This window comes from Capsicum annuum, chromosome 1 (genome assembly GCF_002878395.1).
Source record: "Capsicum annuum cultivar UCD-10X-F1 chromosome 1, UCD10Xv1.1, whole genome shotgun sequence".
In the NCBI taxonomy this organism is placed as follows: Eukaryota; Viridiplantae; Streptophyta; class Magnoliopsida; order Solanales; family Solanaceae; genus Capsicum; species Capsicum annuum.
In genome coordinates this window covers 152,894,106-152,903,003 of record NC_061111.1, presented here as the reverse complement: position 1 = coordinate 152,903,003, position 8,898 = coordinate 152,894,106, and the positions used below count along the sequence as shown (strand labels likewise).

At 29.6% G+C, this 8,898-nt stretch overlaps 2 non-coding genes across 2 annotated transcripts; both read left to right on the top strand.

The window, feature by feature from the left end:
• The first annotated feature begins 7,099 nt into the window (after positions 1-7,099).
• On the top strand, positions 7,100-7,215 carry LOC124892581. The gene has a single exon (XR_007050331.1). It is a non-coding gene; the product is annotated as a U5 spliceosomal RNA (small nuclear RNA).
• A 784-nt stretch (positions 7,216-7,999) lies between these two features.
• Positions 8,000-8,116, top strand: LOC124892576. Its single transcript, XR_007050328.1, has one exon. It is a non-coding gene; the product is annotated as a U5 spliceosomal RNA (small nuclear RNA).
• The last annotated feature ends 782 nt before the right edge of the window (positions 8,117-8,898 follow it).

Genomic DNA, 8,898 nt, shown 5'->3' with positions numbered 1-8,898 from the left:
CCATTTGAACAAATAGTAAAAACAATAGATTATAATGATTATACCTATAGAGACATAGATACAGAAGAAAATTTAGAAATAGTAAATGATAGAATAAGTACAACGAAAAGAATAGCTAATGAAAAGCCAGAATCATCAAGCTCATCAAAAAGAACAAGTTATGAAACAAACTCAATAAATAATTTAAACCAATATTACATAACAGGAAAAATAAATGAAAAAGAATATTTAATACTTTTGAATACAGGACAAGGAGAAAATTATATAGCAAGATATCTAGTAAAAAATGAAGAAATAAAAACCGATACTAATATATGCCCAGATTTACCAAGAAGTTTAATAAATAATAAAAATCTAGCAGAAAAAGAAATAATATTAGGAGTTAGAAACAGAAAAATAGAATTCGAAGTAAAAGAAGAAATGCAAAAAGCAGATATAATATTAGGAATAAAATGGTTGGAACAAGTAAAACCATATAATATAGAACATACACAATTAACCTTAACATATAACCAAGAAAAGTTATTCTTAAAAAGAGCCTTAACATGAAATGAAGATACATGTATTAATGAAGATAGTAGTAGAAGGATATTACAGTAGATATTATACGCCTATGATAGATACAGGAGCAGAAGCTAATTTATGTAGATATAATTGCTTACCAGAAAGCAAATGGGATAAACTAAAAACACCAATAATAGTTAAAGGATTTAATAATGAAGGAAGCTTAATTACTTATAAAGCTAGGAATGTAAAAATACAAGTATGGGATAAGATATTAACAATAGAAGAAATTTATAACTATGAATTAACATCAAAAGATATACTTTTAGGAATGCCATTTTTAGATAAATTATACCCACATATAATAACTAAAACAGACTGGTGGTTTACAACACCATGCAAACAAAAAGTAAGAGCAAAAAGAGTTAATAATAAAATAAGAAAGAAAACTGATTGGATAAAAGGAAGTGAAAAAATTACACAAAAATTAGAAAATATAAAAAATACTGAAGATACAATAGAATTAGTAGTATTTTCGATAAATAAAACAGAAATAACTATATTTTCAATAAATAAAATAGAAATAATCCAGAAAAAATTAGAACAATTATAGTGAAGATCCATTAAAAGGATGGGAAAAACACAAAACTACTATAAAAATAGAATTAATAGATAAAAATAGCATAATCACACAAAAACCATTAACATATAATTTTGATGATTTAAAAGAATTTAAAATGCACATAGATGAATTATTAGAAAAACAATATATACAAAAAAGTAATAGTAAACATAACAGTCCAGCATTTATAGTAAATAAACATAGTGAACAAAAAAGAGGAAAAAGCTATGGAACAACAAACCTCAGAAACATCAAAGCTACCAGAACAGGTATATCTATTTATAATTATGAATAGCTAATTTCATAATTCCCAACAATCATGATATGATAAAATAATTCATATTAGTTACTTTATAGTAGAATTATTCGAAGAATAATATGTTAAGAAGTTTATTAACAAAGAGGAAACGGAGAAATATCCCTAAGGACTATGTCATCCTAAAGGTGAAACCATTGAGGCAAGAAGCCGTGGCGGGGAGTAACCGGAGTAGAGGCGCTGTTTAAGGGAAAAAGTATCCGGATTACCATGTTAATAGTGACGGAAGAACATATTATTTAAGAATACTCTAGTATATAGTAAGCCAATATGACCATATTTTGTTGTGTACGTGATTGAAGGGAATATTTTGAAAAAAGCAAATTTATGAAAAATGAATGATAATATATCTGATGTGATGGTAGATAAATTCAAGATACTTATTTTGTATGCACTTAGAAATATAAAAGTAGCAGATATAAGAAAAATAATATTAGAAAAAGCTTTTGGTAAATATTATACGTCTAGAATAAGCTATATACCACAAATACCTAACTACTCTTATAAATACTTAAGGTGATAAATTACATAAAATTTTAGAAAAAAGATAAAAAAAAAACTTTTGCAGTTACTAGAAAAAATAAAAATAAACACATGGAAAATAAAGATATAAAATTTCTCAATAAAAATATGCAAAAACTACTAAGACTAAAACAAACAGCTACAAAACAATTTTAAAAATAGATCATTTAGATTATCTTAAAATTTTAATATTATATATACTTAAAAACATAGAAATTATAGATATTAAGAAAATAATATTAGAAAAAGTAATAGGTTACGAAACTGAAACTATAAATTACCTAGAACAGTTATACGAAGAAATTTACCCAGAAGGATATTATTCAGATTAAGATATGTTAGAATATATTAGACAAACTAGAGAAAATCAAGAAAATCTAAATAATGAAATTAATTATAGAAACCGAATTAGACAAATAATAAAAGACCTAAAAGAAAAATTAATATGGATAGAAAAAACCTTAGAAAATTTAGATAAAAATACATGTGATAGTTTATATAATTTAAAAAACTCACTACGAGAAGAACAACATAAAATAATAAATAACATTGAAAATCTAGAATTAGATATATATTATAGCACAGATAGAATAAATTATTATACAAGAATTTGTAACTCTGTAATTACTACAGGATAAAATAATTAATGAATATATCTTACGAAAAAAGTAAATTATTAAAAGATAACATCCACGCACTAAATAAAAATAGATTCACTACAAATATGTACCAAATCTATTATACCTATTTAATTAAATCCGCGCACCCCCTACAAATTTTTTGTGTTCATACTTTTGAGTTATTCATTTTACACACACAAAAAATGATTCCATGTATATCTACTCATATACATACAATATTTTGTCACCTCTAGTAAATTCCTATATAATCACTATAAACTCATAATTTACATATACATCTTATAAGCTTTTAACATATAAATAGTCTTATAAGCTACATACATTTAGATATGATTTTTTTGTCATTAATAAAACATATTTATCAACAAATAAAAACATATGCACGAAAAAATATGAGCAAAAAATGACAAACTAAATCTGATTATTGATGTCTTTAACTCATCAAACAAATACTTAACTTACTTTTTGCTATTTTGAATGTTAAAATATCAAACTAAATCTGATAATTTATGCGATTAACTCAACAAACAAATACTTACAAAAAAATAAAATACTTAATACCAGTAAACAAATACACAAAAAATATTTGAGCAAAAAATTGATCAAAATCAAGCATAAACTGAACAAAACTCTTACTTATTTCAATATTAAAATAGCAAACAAAAATTGTTTACTGATGTTATTTATAAAAAACAAAAAACGATAATCGAGTGATTAATCTTCAAGAGTCAACAGAAACTAAAACTTAATTCTCTTTTGGGAAGAAATTGCAGGAACGCCTATTGTGCCCTTCATGTCCGCAACGTCCGCAACGATTTGTGCTAATGAAAGTGTTTTGCTAGATTTTTTCTTCTGTCCTTTCTTAGGTCTTCCTGGAAGTCTTTTGAATACGGGGGGCAATGCTTCTTCCTCAGCTACACTATTAGAAATATTTCATTCTGTCCTATCTGGCATCGAAATGATTGAAACTTCATAAGTCTTCACCAAAGTAGCTGGTTTGTAGTATTCAGAACAATATGGACCAAATTTCTTTACATGTTTAGATTTTAATATGGTAATAGTGTGAGCACAAGGTATTTGATCAATTTGGAACCTCCCACAGCTGCATGACTTACTTTCAAGGTCGACAATGTATCTTCGTCCAGATTCATAAACTGAATATATATACGGTGAGGACGCCTTAACCTGAATAGAATAAAAAATACATACATTGTACTTTATCTGTAATTCTTATTTTTTTTGGAAAAAAATAATATTTACTGTGATTATAACAATACATATAATTGCATGGTAAAAACTCACAAAAATTGATACATACCGTCATCCTCAACGCTTTTAGACCATTGAGAGTTAAGATTTCATCAAATCTACGACCCAAAGTAGTACTTGTATATGAGGCTATCTCACTGTTCTTACAGTTTCAAGATCCAAATAACATTCGCACCTTTTCTAAGAATCCATATATTGGCAATTTTCTGGCCTCCGCCAAACACCCATTAATACACTCAACAATATTAGAAGTCATCATCCGACCTCTGTTTATCGGTGAATGACACCTACTCCACTTTTCATATCCAGTTCTTGTAGATTTTTCTACTTTCGGACCAGTTTTTTCAATCTTTGCCATTAGGTAGTCAAAATTCTCTTTTCAATAAACCTTGGCCATTGAATAATACAAATCACTAATACTTTCTTTGCTTTTTCAAAAGTAACCACAAACATTTTTATAGAGATGCCAAATGCATGCAAGGTGTGGTACATTTGGATATACAACACTAACCGCTTTGATGATATTTTCGTTACGATCAGAGACAACACACATGTTGTCACGTTCTCCAAAAGCAGCTTTGAATTGGTTGAAAAATCATGACCATGAGCTGTCATTTTCCATATCCACAACTCTGTACGCAAGCGGTAAAATGCATCCTAATTTACGTATAAACTATATTAATATTGATAAGTTGTCAAAACTAATTTGTTATACAACAACATATATTTTACAATGAAATACAAAGTTAGACAAATATAAATGGAAAATACCATACCTGCACTATCGAGTGTACTTACTGACAGGAAAGTCCCTTGATATGGTCCACTTAAATGCGCACCATCAATAACTACAACGGGTCTACAAAACTCAAAACTCCTTATCATTGGATGCAACTATAAAAAGATACATAAACCGATTATCCCAAGACTTATGCATTGTAATGTGTGAATTTGGATAGACATAATTCAACATATATATGTATCTCGGCATCTGTCTATACCCATCAGTCGAACTACCTCTAAGCATCGCTATGGCAAGCTCTTCTTTGCATGTCATGCCTTCATATAGTTTATATCAACACCATATACAACTTTCATTTCTTCCATGATGTCTCTCGGTGTGTACTTTCTTTTATGGTTAACTAATTTAGGAGCCGCGAATTCACACACAAAAGCACTAGTCGCCATAATATTCTTCAGAACCCTATCACTCAAATGACATGAATTTTTTGGATTAAATCTACTGATGATAAAAAAACATCTATTTTTTTATAGATAGATACTTTCAACATCCATTCACAATCCTCATTGTGACATAGGAGGAAATAGTTGCAATATACAGTAACATATACTATAATAAGTTTCTGTGTATGTTCATAACATTCCAGTGTTACTAATCAGAGATACTATAACAAAATCAGAAAAAAAAAAAAAAGATATACAATGCACCAAACTTTTTATGGATGTAAAACACTTTTATATATCACAGGACAGAATAACATTGATTTTATTCCACAATTACAAAAAATACATTTTTTATATATCATCAGTTAAAATTAAAAAAATGATTATGCATATAAACTCTCTCATATGTTTAAAATGTTTATACAAAAAAAACATATACATAAGAAATATTATGTATATGTTAAACCTTAAACATTACATTAGCTTCTGGCCTTCTGCACATTCTTTTTTCGATTGTTCTGGTAATACAATACCACATTAACACAAACAAACAATATAGAATGATTATGTAAACTTACAATCAATCACTTCATGTGACAAAAAATTATAATTAATTTTTCAATTCAGTTCATAACAATTTCAAATCATGAAAAAATTACAACATAACTAACATAACATAATCTATACAGTTTACCAAAAAATATTTCTAACACAACAAAATAAATGTATTATCTTTTTTTTATTAGAACGTTTAGCTCTGGAATTGAATCCATGTGTCACAACATACTTTGACATCATAGTAACGAGCGTTTTTTTATCCTTATACATTTGTTTCACCTTCATATCAATACTCTTGCTATCACAAATAAGATTATCAACCTCGAAATCCGAAATATACAACGCATATCGGTTATGCGTCTCTGCAATTGCGAGAGCCATAGCGTCTGATTCAACACCCTCCACGCAAACAACAGCTCTTGTATCTCTATCAAACTGTATCTCATCGAAAGACTTATCAATTGTTGATATGCACAACGGATACATCACGAATGTTGGTTGCGCTTTCTTCAACTCGACATACAACCATACTCCATTGTCATTATGGATATAAAAAGGTGAAGTATTGTCGTCGACTACATAACGTACATTAATATTTTTTCGCACTTCATCAATGTTTAATTCGGTAGAAATTGACAAAATCAACTTTAAGTAACTTATTGATTCTGCAATAACTATTCCTTCGCTTTTATAATTTACATATTCCGTTTCTGTTCTCCGCTGACCAATGTACCTCAAAAGGATAGCAATATTCATCTTCTTGAAGTAGAATTCCAATTTTTTCCTTCAAAACTATCAACATAAACAGTGACTGGACTTTTTTTGTGTGTGAATTTCGTATTATTTATTTTATTGAAATCGAAGAAATTTTTTTTTCTTCAACAGGATCAACAAAATTAGTGATTTTTTTTTTATGTATATGAATTTCATATGAGCTTTTTTTAATGTATTTGACTAATTCAAAATTTCAAAATCAGAAGTTGTTACATAATTTAAGGAAGACATTAATCCACTAAATTAATTTGTTGACTTAAAAGCATGCTTAAAGAAAGGAATCCGTTATTTTCTTTTTCTACGCCAGAAACATTATTAGATATACATAGAATTATATGTGTATTAATCTTAATTTATGTATATTAAAAAGGGAGAGAGAGTAAAGAATTTAAGAAAAGTGGGATAGGGTGTAATTAGTTATAAAAGGATTAATATTTGTGTTATTTACACTAAAAAATAATACAGATATATTTTATAATATTAACTCTTAAATAGTTTTGTCCCAAAAATTATGGTCCTCTGTCTTCAAAATATGGGTCCTTTAAAGCCCTGAACTTGGGCCAATAGATTACATAGCCCATATTAACAGGGGCCATATTGGTATTTAAAATGGAGGCAGGAAGAAAGCCCCACATCGAAAATGGAGGTGAAGAAGAGAAGGCTGGAATGAGTATATAAACAGCTACTTCAGTTCAGCAACACTCACGCAACCATGCAATGCACACATAGTGAACTATTCTTTCGCCTTTTACTAACGAGTACCGTGTGTGCAGTGCAAATAGTGGCATACGCCAATTTTTGGAGGGGTTCTTTGTATTGAGGATCCCAACAATTTTAATTTAAATTTGCTTGCATAAGCTTTTGAGATGAAGATGGGGGATTTGTGCTTTCAGATGTACGTGAACTTGAGCTATAATATGCAACTCTAATTGTTATTAGATCCCCATAAAGAAAACTTAGAATAGTGTTTATTCTGATTAACACAGAACTTAGTAAATTTACATATTCTCGAACTCTATGTACCCTTGCAAGAATAGAACCAAAGAACTGGTAAATGAAGGCATTATCTTTGAAATGGAATGATAAGATAGTGAGGTTTCCTTTACAATCCAGTACGTTAGATTCATCTACTGAAATTCTGGATTATGAAGGCCAGTGCACACTATAAATCAATTGTATGGGAACTCATGTTTTCATACTGTGAGCGACGTACTGCTTCTATGACGAACCCGTATAGCTGCATCCGCCAGCTCCCCTAAGGCGAGAGCGAGGGAAGTACCAAGTTGTCTTCTCAGATCAATCTTTCACCTAAATTAAAGATGAATCAGCCAACCTGCATTGTGTCCAAGGGAATATCACAACTCTTCTAAGGAGCCATTCGAAACACCGGAACTTCCATTTTGTAGTCGACTCGTGCTGGTGGGATTTGAACAAGTAGAGTAGGATGAAGAAGAGTTTCCACGGGTATACTGGTTCTGCGTAGAGCTATTCTTGCTAACTTATTATGAGACATGGTAAGAAAAAAGTCCCACATCGAAAATGGAGGTGAAGAAGAGAGCAGCTGGAACGAGTACATAAATAGCTCCTTCTGTACAGATCAAATCACGCAGTCATGTAATGCGCACGTAGCGAACTATTCTTTCGCCTTTTACTAAAGAATACCATGCGTGTGTTACAAATAGTGGCATATGCCCATTTTTGGAGGGATTCTCTATATTGAGGATCCCAACATTTCTAGTTTGAAAAGAAGTTGGGGAATTTGTGTTTTCAGATTTGCTTGAACTTGAGCTATCCAACCAAATGTGATTCTAGTGGGATTCTCTGTATTGATTGGAAAAGAAGTTGGGGAATTTGTGCTTTCAGATTTGCTTGAACTTTAGCTATCCAACCAAATGTGATTCTAGTTGATGATAAGTCATAATAGATTCACATAATGAAAACTAGAATGAGAAGACGGTGAGGTCTCCTTTACAATACGTTAGATTCATCTACTAAATTCTGGCTTCTGAAAGCCATGGCGCGCTATATAAACAAGATGTGAAACAAAATCTCTTCTCAGCTCCAAAATTATCTTTGTCATGCTCCAAAGAACTTAGCCACTCCAATTAACCAACTGACTAATATCAGGGAGCCAACCTCAATTACAATCTTTTCTATATGCTCTCATTATTGTTTTAATGATTATCAGTTTATTTTTATGAGCTCAGCTCCTGAAGTTTTCCATTTGGCAACTTTGCCTGGGTCTCACACCATTAAGAAATTTTTTACTTTATATGTAGTTTTTCAATACTTTCAACTAGGGGTGTGCGAAAATCAAATCAAATCGATAAAAATGTTACTGGTTTATCGTTATTGGGTTAATGATTTTTTAATGGTTTTATAAAAAAAAAGATTATTAGGTTATTGGTTCGGTTCGATTTTTTCTTATTGGGTTATTGGGTAAACCGATAACTCAATAAGAATATATATATATATATATATATATATATATATATATATGACTTATT